At 46.2% G+C, this 14,021-nt stretch overlaps 1 protein-coding gene across 16 annotated transcripts in view; it reads right to left on the bottom strand.

The window, feature by feature from the left end:
• Positions 1-14,021, bottom strand: part of LOC125768032 (teneurin-m) — a 616,010-nt gene that overhangs the window by 132,207 nt on the left and 469,782 nt on the right. The gene's annotated exons all lie outside the window — the stretch shown is intronic.

Below are 14,021 nucleotides of genomic sequence, written 5' to 3'. Positions count from 1 at the left end.
TGTATTAGACCACAAAATTAACCAAGTACAACAATGCAACACGGGCGGACTCATTGCTTCACACCGGAAGGTAGTACTGCGTCCTCGTACTCCACCTCACGTAAAGCTATCCGAGCATGGCATGTCGCACGATTTCCAACAACCCCCTCGGGGGAAGGTGACTCCACGCCTTGCCCTGAGATGCTCGGTTAAAAGGTAATGCTCTACTGAAAAAGGAGAAATGCGATAACGACAAGCCTCATCCAAAGTCGATGGCATAGAATATTGTCTATTGTCTTGGGATAATTGAGTCTACGGCCACCTTTTGCCAACGATGGTGGCGCCACTCCCGGCCTCCTTCACGAAGGAGACTCCGAAAGTCAAAAGTTTGCACTCTATGTCCCCATTCACGCTATAGCGTCCCGAAGCAGCGCAGAGAAGCATAACAACATTCTTAGCCATTGTTTGTTTGCTCTGCCCTCGCACAGTGCGCACTCGTGGTTTCCCGAGTTTCCCTGATGACTTCCTGCTTTGGCCTCCTTTGCGGATCGTAGTGTGTGCATCGTGAAACACCACAAACTTCGGACCCCCAAAGTGAGGTTAAGTTGTGAAGTTAAGCACGGATACTAAGGCACATTCGGACGTATGTGCCTCCATACGGGCGTTTGGTCGCTTTTAATGTCGAAAGCCGTACACGGTCCGGTTTCGCTGTGTGTACGGTTAATTGGATCGATCTACGCAATAATAAAAAAGGCATCGTTTCGAACATTGGAAAGCGCCGGCACGGCAGAAAACATGGGGGCCACCATGTCGTTACCATCGGAGAAGGTGACATTCGTATAGGGAAATCAACTACAAGACAACACAAATGTGTACTCCCGAGCTCGAACTCCAGGGAGATAACGGAACCGGCGCCGTACTTAGAAGATGTCGACGCAATTGAATGAAACGCAAATAATAGGCAATTAGAAGTTGCCTGTTTCGGTTTTTGGACGTTTCGGAAAAGTCTGGAACGGTTTGTCAAATTCTTTAGAATGCCGCATGTTCGCATGGAACTGGAATATAATACAATCTCTCCCCGGGCGAAGAAGCGTGTACGCATCGAAAGCTTTCCACATTCGTTGTCAACACCGGCACTGGCCCCCGGTAAGCATTGTGCAGTGGTAAAGGATGATTTATTAGAATTGAATGACATCTCAACTCTCCCTCCGATTCAATAACAATTCCCGGGGGTTGATGTTTCGGAATCATTTTTCCCAATCCTTGTTGCTGCAAAAGGGTCTACACGTACCGCAAGATGAACAATTGCCAATGCGAACCATCTTTAGGGGACACCAAGGCCCATCTATAGTCGCCCGTTTTTTGTATTCATCTCTTTCACCACTCGGAGGTTGCTCCAAAGTACCGATATGACTTTGGCGCTCTCCTACCCGCGCGGAGCGGGGCTTTTGCGCTTTTGGGACGCATTACATTTTTCCTTTCCCGTGCGTTTGATTTATCGATTCATACATTCGTCTTCGACGTTTTAGGCGAAGGGAAAATTACAATATAATACAATTTATGAAATATGCTTTACTGCCACACTGCCGCCGGTACAGGCCCGTTTTCATTCGCCATATCTCGTTGCGGTGGGAACGGAGCAATGGTCGTTTTCTTAAATTAGGCATACCTTTGTTGGTGCGCATTATTTAGTTTTCAATGGTTTGTTTGTTTGGTTGGAGATGTGCTGTACAGCTGCTGTACTTCTTCGTTACATGATTGTCCGGGGTAAACATAAGCTCCAGAGTGAGTTGAGACACGGTTGCAAGAAAGCTAAAGTTATTTGCGTTGTATCGCTTTCTACACATTTTTCAAGGTTCACATGCCAAGTGCGGTATGGTCTACGATTTAAGAGATCCCAGACCGCAACCCTCCAACGTACTGGACACAGCTCGACCGAACCGGAGGTGATAAATCTTTCCCAAAAACCGAAGCCATTGATAGAAATGTCAAAAACAAATGGGATGCGGCTGGAAACATGGTTTCGATCGATCGGATGTTCAGTTTCAACGACTGCGAGACACAGCAAAACCCCGTGTGCGATGAGGTTTTCCTTTGGGTTCTCAACTCGTTTGATTAAGTGTGCGAAATTAACGTTCCAGTTAGGTATCATCTAATACTGTTTCGAGTTCCAAGTGTTTGGAGTGAGATCCTTAAAAAAAGGAGGATAGAAAGACATCAATAGTGTACTTTGGCTGTTACAACTTGATTTTAAAACTCGCGAATGGTAAACGCAGCTCAGAACTCATCTGCCACTTCCACCAACATGATTCACATTTCCCCCTCCATGTTAGTTATTTTCGTATCTCTTTGCTGTGCTAAGGGGGCAACCTTTGAAGATTAAAAGTTGAGAAACGTTTGAAGAACATCCTCCACTAATCCGCCACCACTTGGTGGGGGTCGAGCTGCCGCACCAAGCATGTAAATCTACTCATCAGAAAGAAAAACATCACTCGAAACTGTGGCACACAGTTGCACGCTTCGGTACTGATCTTTCATTTTTAAAAAAAATAGTGTAAATCCAACTGTGAGGACCCTTAAGACTGGCGAGACCCCGCTACTGTGAAGTGTGTTTTGAAGCGAATGCGGTTTGAAGGTACGCATTACCGTCTGGCAGTTGTCGAACTAGCTGTTCAAATACGACGACTCTATGAGGTGGAAATGTTGGAGTCCACAGAAAAAAAGAACTACTCCCACCTTCGGTACAGCCGGACGCAAAAACCCGCGAGTTGGGAAAATATTTTGATGCTGCCAACCGGTACATGCCTCCGGTTGGCCCGAAGAGACCATTAAACTTTGACACCGGGAACCATAAATAAGTCCGTGGTAGTAAAGGCGCTCGTAGAACGTGTCATACGGCGCGATTTGAACAACCGAACCGAACCCCATTCTGGGTATGGTTTAGGTTCTAGCAGGAATAATCCCCGTGTGTAGCCAGAGTATCTGGCGGATGTTGTGCACCACGATAGACATCCCGGCACTGCGTTACATGTCAAACTGCGAGAACTTGAGTTGTGAAAACAGTTTTTTTTGCTTCTCCGATTTAAGTTGTTCCATTCCTTTCATCTGTCGGCTGTCGACTGGTTAGAATGAGTTTTTGGTGGGTGGGTAAAGTTCAGATGCTCGCACGACCGACGCGGCTGACGTGGAGTAGCAACAGGCCACCACAGAGTTCACCCGGTTCGGTTCCACTTTTCTATCAAAATAGCTCCCAAAAAAGCATACAACACACACACCTCACACAGACCGCCGGTGCACTAAATGATTTTCGGTGCGATCCAGGGTGCCTAGCGGAGCAAATGTCTCTAACCCTGGGCCGGAGATATTTGGGCGTCGACGTGAAAATCGCTGCGGTTTCTTCCGAGATAGTAAAGCTGAAATTTCTACCAGCAGATGAAGATATTGCTGTTCGTTTAGAAGGAAAACGATAAAGTATTTGGAGGATCCAGGTTTTTTTTTTTGGTAGCTATTTCCAGTTTTTTCTCCAGGTACACTATTGTTGGGAAGTTTCCTGGTGATAGGACTTCTCACTTTACTAACATACCACCGTTTGCTGTGGTAAACCTGCTGGTAGAAAAGGTGTCAGACACCGTCCTGATGTGCACACAGCACCATTTCCCACATTCTAAATCCTTTCACCTAGCCACCAGGCGAGCGCGTTTCTATAACGGCCGGCGAATCGTTCACTGTCGTCCGAGCCGCGAAACTTTCGTCGTTTATCAGTGCCATCCCTCTGTTTTCTATGGTTTCAACTTTTATTCTACCATTTCTTGGCCGCGCTGGGTCAGCTCCTGTATGCACCGTGGTCAAATAACCGAAAAGATGACCGAAACAGAACTGGAAAAACTTTAGCCATCCTTAAACCCAGCGAACAGAATGATGCTGTGGTACTGTTTTTTTTTTACTGATATTCTGTGAGTTACAGAACTAGGCGAAAAAAAATCATCTACATGAAGAAAGGAAAATTGAGCATGAGGACAAAAAATAAAAAAAAAGAAGCAAAGTACGAAACGCTAGTCCGGCCAACAGAAGCCAAACTCTGCCGGGTCACTGTTGAGGCGCACATTTCGTTACCGAGTTCTGCCATTTTGGTTGAACTTTCTAATGAAAAGAAGTTTGACAGTACGATGGATAGAGCACCGACCGAAAAGCTTCTGGGGGAGCAAAAAAAAAAGGAAAAAGAAAAAGATTTCCAGTTCTCTTTTTTGGGTGTTCACAGTTTTCGGTAGTGGGTGGTTGTGAGGGAGAATCGTTTTTTTTTTTTAGTGAACGCTCATTCCCATTTCTGGACTGTCTGCTTGAACACATCCGACCTTTTCTGCCAAACCAACCGCATCCGGAAGCCATCCCGAGTTTCCGGGGCTTTCCGCGAACACTCTCGCTTCCTATCGGGCAATCGGTATTGACAGTTTAATTAATGTTGGCTCGAAGCTGAAAATTTTTACCCGCCCTGCATGGTCCTGCGGTGGACGGCTCCAGGATTCGGGGATGGCTGTCAGTGTCACACACAGCGCATTCAAACTGATGCCCATCTTCACCTTCGCAGCTCTCGTTCCCGCTTCCACAGCCCGTGACGTTAGGTGTCGGTGAGATTTTGACAGTTTTCACCGGCATCTCGTTTTTTCCGAGCTTGGTTTTTTTTTTGGGGACTCTTTATTTCTGAGCAAACTTTCCAAACGTCCCTTGCTATCGGCCGGGAGGTAGTTTAGAGCGTGCTGACGAGCTTTTCTTCAATTGCGTTCATTACGGTGTCACTTAGGGAGTCAATTTTCGGAGAAAGTCTTACTAGCCGCTTCCCAGCGATTGAACGGCGTCCTAAATGACTTACATCAAGACAATCGAAACAGTGACAGCGTGAGGTACTTTGACGACTAACAAAGGAAAATGGTACGTAAATCGTGCCTATTTTCCCTCTGATATGGCTCATCTTCAAAACCAAAAAAAAAAACTTGCATTCCAAACATAAACATTATACGGCACATCACTCATCACCCTGTGGGGGATGGTGTCCACAATCGCTATTCGCATATCGTCGATGACCGGACCAGGTTGAACACAGCAGTCGTGGTATCTTTCGCAGAGGGTAATAACCGCTAATTTCTATTCCTGGTCACGGGAGACGGACAATGACCAAAGCGTGAGAGGTAGGCGTGGATCGATTGGTACCCCCCGAAAACAAACTCATCAACTCCAGGTCTCCAGGTCTGGGTCTGGGGAGGTCATCAGCAGGTTCGGCAAGATAGCCACGAATTAGTCCCCGGAAATGTGTATACAGACGAGCAAATGATGATCACCTCAAGCGGTCGAAAAGATTGGGAAATCTTCGGCCGGCATGTCGAGATCGAGGCCGCAACGTTAGCATAGTTTCCACGAGTTTCCGGCATGTTCCGGAGTGCTTTTTCCCGTCTAAACGATGTCGCAGTTAGACGCCGGGATGTCATAGTTAATGGGTCACCCGTTGTGAAGGGTGACCGAGTGTGCGTGACTAGAGTTGTTGGTCACCGGGCAACCGGTAAGGTTGGTCACGATCGAATCTCGAGATCATTTAGCATGTTTGTGGAGTTCGCAGTTTTGTTTTTGTTTCAGTTTCGCCACTGATTCTTCGTAGTTTGCTTTCTTCTCGAAGGTGTTTTCATCTAGCATACAGTTAAACTCTTCGACCTAATTCTTGATCGTGTTTACCGGCTGCTTTACCGGCTCTAGGTTCGCTGGACGTTTGGTTCGATCCTCATAACTAATGGTCGATTATTGGGGAGAAATGATTAATGGAGCTATTTCCATATACAGAACACACACGGTGTGCCGACTCCGCTGTGCCCTGGCAAACACTCGGCTCGATACGAGTACCCAGAGTTGTAACTCTTCAACCTTCCCTTCCGTTTGGGTACCGTTAAGCATGGCGCAAATGGCATTCCACCGCATGACAGCTGAGCACTGTGGGGTTTTTTATTGTTGGGGTTACAGATGTAAACAAACCGTTTCAACTGTCAAAGAACGCGGGTCATACAAGGAAGACCCGATACGAACCGATGCAGTACCGGTACGTGCATCCGTAAAGGGTGACCCTAGAGGGTTACTCGGCGGCATGATTGTTTTGAAGAAGGTTGTCGAAGCAATTTCGAACCTACCGCGCACACACACATCTGTATCTCTGTTTATCAAGGCATGGCGTTTTTTTCCATTGGTCCACACGTCAAGTGTGTGCACGATCTCAGGAACTCGGGCAGGCGCATTTAAGGGAAAAACACGAAACCGCCACACTCGCGAGGAGAAAATAATTAATTGTCGATCGACGCCACAGAACGCCCCGGCAAACAGTCCGCATACGCCGGACCCGGGTCAAACAGAGGGAAAGAGTCGTTTTTCGGTTTCCTGCTTGGTGTTTTTTGCCTTCTCTTGCTCGTGTTTTCTCTTCCCTCTTCCCTCACACCGAGCTTCGCTTTTCGCTTCCCCATTTTCGGAGGAAGAATTCATTAGTCCATGATTTATGGGATGCTTTATTATGCCCCATTCGAAAATTAGCGATCCTCCCGTAAAAAAAAGAGCAGGAATAAAAATCCCGAGGGGAAAAAAACATAAACCTGACCGAGACCTTCTTGGCGTGCGGGTCAATGGCGGGTTTTTTTTTGTATTTGTAATAAACAGTGCCGCATTCACAGATGGATCTATGATAAACGATCGATTCATCCCAAGAGGATCCAACACTAACGAGTAGTTTTCTGGATTGGGCCCCAAAAACTTGATCTAGACGATGGGTGAACACCTTTTTTTTGGGGTGGAAGAATTCACATACAAACGAACCGTAAATTGATTCCTTCGATTCATGTTTGATGTTTGTTTTCATTTTATATACGGATCCCGATGCGGAACTCGGCAACCGTCGTGTCGGTTACGAACTATTTACGTTTAATTTTCAATTAATTTCACACTTTTCATTCTTCATGCAAACCCAACATACGTTCTTTGGTTGGATTTTGTTTGTTTGCAGGGAGACAAAGACAGGAAAAAAAGTGTATTATGATCTTTTCCTACAAGACCGCAGCAATGTGGGACCAACTCCATTGTTCGACTACTGGCGGTACTGAGGAGGCATCAGGAAGAACTACGATTCGATATGGCCGCTTCGTTTCGGGATTGTGTTACTTAATAGGTTTTTTTCGTTGTTGAGGTAATGCCCACCCAATATCAGCCCGGATGCCGGATCGATTGATCAATTCGAGCAGTTCCAGCCGGTTTCCCACCCGAATCGAATGTGGTGCGTTCGGGCGGGGGTGCGCATGATGTTCTGCCTAACCAGTGTTTATTTTTGAATTCTTTTAAGACACCCTCTTTGAAGCATTGAACTGCAAATGTTGGTACCGAATCGAATCATTTCTTCAACGGTACAAAGCTGACCAGATGGTGTGTCAGACATGTTTTCTCCCAGGTTTAAAAATTTGCTTCCTTCAAACGTGCTTACTCTTTAGTCATTCACAGCTCACCAAGGAAACATTTATTACCATATCGATATTTACCAAACTTTTCCAAACTGGCGCGGAATTGAACTCTGATCGAACTCTGGGAAATGAAATTTACTTTCCAAATTAGTTTTCAGCTCACAAAAAGGTCGAACGCCACACTTTAACGCTGCAAAAGTAAGTCGGCAAAACCTGATGCGAAAAACGATGCCGCCCGTAACCAACGTTACACCTTGGAACGAACTAATTATAATGCAAAAGACAAATTTCATCGACAATTTCTTCCCTTCCTGTGCAAGTTACTTTTGGTGCCGACGCTGCGGGTCGTTTGAAAATTACACGGATGAAGTGCCCTGGGACGATTTTCTTTGCTTTTCCTTCCGAAAATAACCACCGCCCGCCCGCCCTCGGCTTCATTTCATGCTCCAGTGCAACGTAACGGGTGCGGCATGGTGTGTTGGTTTTTTGGCTTTTTTGTTTTTTTCCATTCATTCTTCGTTACCATACGGCAAGCGTTTGATAGTATCAGTTTAATCTGTACGTTTTTGGGTGCCATTTTTATTGTATGTAGTTCGGTGTGAAAGGTCCTTCAGTGGTACTTTCATTTGAAAAATAAAATAAAATAAAAACAATGACACGAAGAAGGGCGTTCCATATTGAGAAAGGCTTCGGGTATAGGGTTTAGGGTCAGTTACGGGTAGTGTATCATTATTCAAATTAATAACTATGATCCCAGGCTTTGAGGGGTTCCGAAAGACAAACTCATGCATGTACTAACCGAAACACGAAAACCACTCATATGGTAGAGAAATGGAAGGTTTTGGTTGATCCAAAGGAATCCCTATACAATCGTTCGTTTTTTTTTTTGGAGGATATATTGAAGGAACTTCTGGTTTTTGTTTCATAATTTCAGACCAACCCATCTGGATAATGATGGCCGACAATGAACGATGCGAGCTGTTGACTTTCTGATCGCTATACAAGCTATAATCAACTCGCATGTTCGAGTATGCTTAAAGATACAAGTTTTGAATCCAAAAATGTTTAAAATTTCAGCTTATTAAAGTCACACTCCGGGGCAGAACAGTCCCATTTGCTTGACATCCGGGAACAGCTGTATTTGCTTCTCCAGCATCAAAGGCAACATTATCCACCAGAATTCCACAAACACTCGAAGCTATTAACCGCGGACTCGTTATTGGAAGTAAATCGACCCCGGGGGTTTTGTCCTCCTCCGCCTCCCTCATTCTTGATCGTTCATTACACATATTCTTACGACCATTGAACTCCAGATTAAACTTCAAAGTTTCACTACCACCGGCAAGGGATCGAAATTCATGGTTCATTGATTTTTGTATTTTATGACCTCAATCGGTTTTTGGTACGAAAAAGGAAAACAAAAACCGTTGTGGGTGCGTTACAATAAACCCATCCCCAAACATCCACAGCCAGGAGAACATAATTTCTCAAGTTGAATTGTTTCGGGCATGGTTCCGGAGTGTACCAGAGGGATGTCTTTTTTGCTTGGAGGAACAAATCGCTAAAGACGGATTCCTCACCGCGGCCATTAGTTTGCGTGATGCATGTCTATATTTAAACAACGTCTTCTCCAGCCGAAGTTACGGATGATGACAGAATTTAGTTGTTTTCCCTTCCAAGTACCTTCGTCACCGTGAAGACTACGCGCTGTTGGGACTGGAATTTCATCTTCCATGCCCAAAAGTGGCATCTGGTGTAAGTAATTAAAGAACTACCCGATTTCGTACCAACGGCAAACGGTGCCCCGGAAGCGCAACGAACCGTTGAAGGTTCTCCAAAAGCCCCCGAATGCTTTTGGGTGACTACAGTAGTTAATGTTGAAAAGTTTGAAGAAAACATAACCAAATATCCAGTTCAAAGAACCTAAAACATACATTTTCGTCCCAGAAACGGTGTGATTAATTAGTACACAATGTCCACCAAGTAAAGGGACACCGTCGTACCATTGCTACGACCGAGTGACCATCACCCGATTTCATCATTGGGAGCGCCTAATTGCCGGAGATGAGTTTATGAACCATACCATGAGGTATTACCGTCTAACAGGGGTTTTGTTTCTGCTTTACATCAGCTTGTCAAGATTGATTTCCCTGCAGGTCAGTGTCCATTTTAATTACCATCCCGAGGCCCCAGGTATGTCCAAACTGGATGCCCAAGTTAACATGGATCACCCGTACCGGCTGAGCCGCAACATTTGGACGTGCGTTCCAATCAATCGCTCATTTAAAGCCAATCCATCCCCGTCCCTGTAGATCGATTGATCGGATTTGTGGAAATCTCTTTTTCCTGCCATTTGCAAATCAAAGTTTACTCTCCCCCGCCCTGATGGGATCTAATGAACGTACAAGCAACATATGCTGCAAACCGGCATATGGAATATCCGTACATCGAAAATTGAAACTGTTCGTTTCCAGCGACCAGGGACGAACGGATGGTCACAGAAAGTGTGACATTTCTGTGACAGAGACACAAACTGGCAGATGAATCGTTGCTCAGTGTCATCGTGTGTGCCGCGCGTTCTTTGGTGCAATGGTGGTCTAATGCTAGTCTTGCCCATCTTGGGATATCGGCTGAATGATGTCGAGAGGCTTTAAGGAACGCAAAAAAAGCAATTTCTAGCCGACGCAAGTTTGTTGGATCCGATGCGCGAAGAAGTGGAGATTTGTTTTATGCTTCGATGTGCGGGATTTTAACCCCTGCTGTCTCCCCTACGGATGTTTGTGTGTATGCTTTGAACTTAAATGGCCCTACCGCTTCTGTTACTAAGCTTGCCTTCATTTGGTAGTCCACACAGGAGTGGCTTTGATGACGGAGTGGCCATAAAAAACCTCCGATCTTTCCCCGATACGACGGAGCCCGCATTGACCTGTATTGCTTGAATGAATGGTCCAGCATGCCGAACGATCGATTCCACCGATCGGGAAGTCATCTTGGCACTGACTTCGCCGTACCGACCACAACATTGCGTGTGCATATCTGCTTTTCTTTAGTTGGTAGTGCCGCTCTTCCAGCGCCACGCATGATGCCGCCTGGTTTTCGTTCGGTTCGTTTGAGATCGTCCACCGATTGGAAAGGTGCCGTGAGAAATTCACGCCAGCGCTCTAAAACCCCCGCAAACCAACCGATAATCTTTCGACCAGCTGCGACCCAGAGCGTACGATCTGGCTACTCTTCACAAGCCGCGTACACCACAAGGAGGTGCCAAATGGTGTGAATTAATAAAGAAAGAAAAAAAAATACTCTCCACCCCTTTCCCATTCGGAAAGGCAAAACCTGGCCGATAGTTGAAAACACAGATGGTTAGTGAGGGCTGAATTCAAGACAGACCCCGCGTGCACAAATTTACACCCGTGCCCCGGGTATCGGAACGCATTGCCTTGCGGCTCGATGAGCAATGGTGATTCAAACGTGCTAAATCACTGGAAGTGCCCATTTAGATAAACATATTATTAACATCCGAGCTTTTAAGCCCCCCAACCGGGGGGGAACCGGCTCACCGTCTTTAAGGTCCGCGCAAACCACTCGACGCGGTAAATAACGCTTCCTCATCTCGATTTTACCGTGGCGGTGCTGATTAAATTCGACCACTCCAGTTGAATGGAGCTCCAATCGAGCGCAAAACCCAAAAGGCAAATTTGAATCAACCGGGGTCCGGTCGAATCTAATCCAGCCGAACCGAACCCGTGGCTACGATAATGAAATTAATGCATTAAACGGTCAACAAAACGGTTACTGGAACTGTCTTGTCCGAATGGCAAACGGAACTGAGCGGTGAAGTATAATTAAGTGGCAACTCACGCTGTCCCATTATTTGTATCTCACTAGCGCATTCTAGAGATAGTGTGCCCGACAGCAAACTTGCCGACTTTCGTTCGGGTAGTAGTTGCCCGATAAAGCACCGTTCACCGACCACTACAGTGACATAACAATGTCATCAGTGGAGTATTTTGACAGTTGTACTCGAAACATGGCGCTCGTGAGGTCGATTGTTTTTGTCGACCATTTTGTCTACGTGCTTCATCCTAACGAGCTCTCCTCACCTCTCCTATCCGCTGCTGTGTCAGTACGGGATAAAGACAATATTTAAATTTTCCAAAGATCGAACCCGAAAAATGTTTTATTATGCATTCCGTACTGTTGCTGCTGCTCTGCCCACAGCTCTGCTGATGACGGTGGTATCAACCCATCCGAACGAATGCACACGACGACATCCGGAGGCCAATCAGCAGCAGTAGCACCAGCAAAGCGCAAAGCTCCTTCTACGGAGCACTTGTAGCCAAACTAACCAGGCACCAGTGTTGTATATCTTCGTTTGTCGGGCAAACAATTCACCGCAGGCGCAGCCACACCGTTACACACCGCTCGTTTCGACGGAAATGATGAAGAATTCGGTGGAGAGGGACCCCACGATATAGGGGCGGCTTGGAATCTTGGTAGTCGCAGCAAGAGTCGCCAAGTCGCCAGTGACTTCTGGTGGCAAAAGGAATCTCCACTTGTAAGGAATAACCTCGGTCTGTTGTCGTCTATCTAGCTTGGATGTCTTTTTGGTATCTCCGTATCCCGTTCCTTTCGTTCACACTCCCAGTGGCAAGTTTCGGCTCCACGGCCCCTTCTGCAGACTTCGTCGAGGTAAACAAATATATTTATCTACGTCGCCCGCATACGATCCACATGCAACCACCTTCAGTGCCTGTCCGTGCAATCCCAGTGTGCCCAGTGTTTGTTCCGACCACCATTTTTGTACGGTTTCAAATTCCTAGCTGTTTCTTCCTGTTGCATTCGCACGGACGTATATGGTCGTGTGCTGACAGAGCCAAAGCTTCCAGAGCCACCACAGCTGATAGCTCCAGCGGTACTCGTGTGTGTGGGAGTGGGTTGTATCTGCCTCTTGTCCCAACCATTTTGCCTGTACCCATTTGATGCGGTGGACAAACGCGAGCTACTGTCGGTGCTTCGATGTCATCGTATGGTTCGACGAGCGGAGGAAAAGAAAAATGTTCCACCCTATGCATTGGAAGAGCCTGGAAGCGTCATCTGCAGGAGGGTGTTTAGCAGCAAACACACAACAACCGGAGCAAACAAAGTAGAGACAAAAAAAAACAAAATCACAGTCGACAACGGCGACGAACGGCGTACAAAATACGCTACGCTTTGCACAAAACAGTAGCCCAATACAGGCACGTCCTTCGGAAGTGACGAGAAACTCCACGGAAACAGGGATATGTTATATGTTGCGGATGCATTTAAACGCTACCGACAGCCGAGATTGCGACTTGGTGGATGTAAAAAAAAGAAGAAAAAAAATCGTTGAAATATTTCATCTTTTGTGTGCAGTAAATTTCCTCCCTCCCATCCTTGGGCGACGTCCGAATCGGACGTTATGGTCCAGAGAATGGTGCACCCAAAGCAAGGCGCCGTATGCCGAGACGCCATATTGATCCATCGTCGCATGTTCGTGATAAATACTGTATACCGTAGGAACCATTCGAGATGCTTCCGATGATGCTACATGGACAGTCTTTGGTCCGGAAAACTAGGACAACTTCGCCTCTATACCAACGGTGCAATCAGTATGTTGGTAGCAGATTTTCACAACATTTATCCAATCCTTCTAAAACCCACTGCACAAACCGTTCCTGAGAATGGCATCCAAAAAAAAAAAACGGCGAAAAATCACGAAACAAAATCAAACTTCCCGGGGGCTTGGAGATGTTGGGCTAACGATTTATCTTGATGATTGTTTGCCAGATTGGGAATCGGATGATCACCCAATTCGGGCGCTCCGAAGCGGAAGACAATTGGCAGCTTGTACTGAGCGTTGCTTCGCTTTTGTTTCCACCAGAAGGTTTGCAGCGCCCTTGCACGGTACTTGGCTGTATTTTGGGTATACTTTTTGTGTGTGTGTGAATAAAATCGAAATCCCAATACGAAATCGAAAGAACCAGGAAAAAGAACATCCTTTTTTCCCGGGGTTCCGGGACTGTCGCGCTATATTGCATTATTATACGATGCAATCAGGAGAGTAAATAGAATTATGGACCCAAAGGCACGGTTGAATGAGGAGCACAAGTTGGAATAAAGTATTGGAACATGCATGAATGGATGGGTTTGGCTGGCATTTTTTTTTGTTTCCTACCATGCTTTTTTCGGATCTCTTGCAACTCTCCAATAAAAACGAACAGCCGGTTCCATCCAGTGTAAATTGTGCAAAGAATTCCGAATCTGAAGCAACTTCACTTTCGTGTTGACAAATGTTTACATTAAATCCAGAACCACTCACATATGATTCCATTATCCCGTAATAATCAATTCTCTCAATCAAATAAATTGTCGCTGAAGTGGGACTTCTCGACACACGGCCGGCTCTGTCCCCCCTCCCCCCGTTTTTGTCTCCCATTCGTCGTTGGGAGTGCTCACACTTCAACAGTGTGTGGGTCGCAACCTGCCCCGGGGAGTAACGCCAGACAGAACTGATTGCCTTCATCTTCCACTGACGCCAGGAATAAA

Source organism: Anopheles funestus, chromosome 3RL (assembly GCF_943734845.2).
Source record: "Anopheles funestus chromosome 3RL, idAnoFuneDA-416_04, whole genome shotgun sequence".
Classification (NCBI taxonomy): Eukaryota; Metazoa; Arthropoda; class Insecta; order Diptera; family Culicidae; genus Anopheles; species Anopheles funestus.
This window is presented reverse-complemented; position numbering and strand designations above follow the sequence as displayed.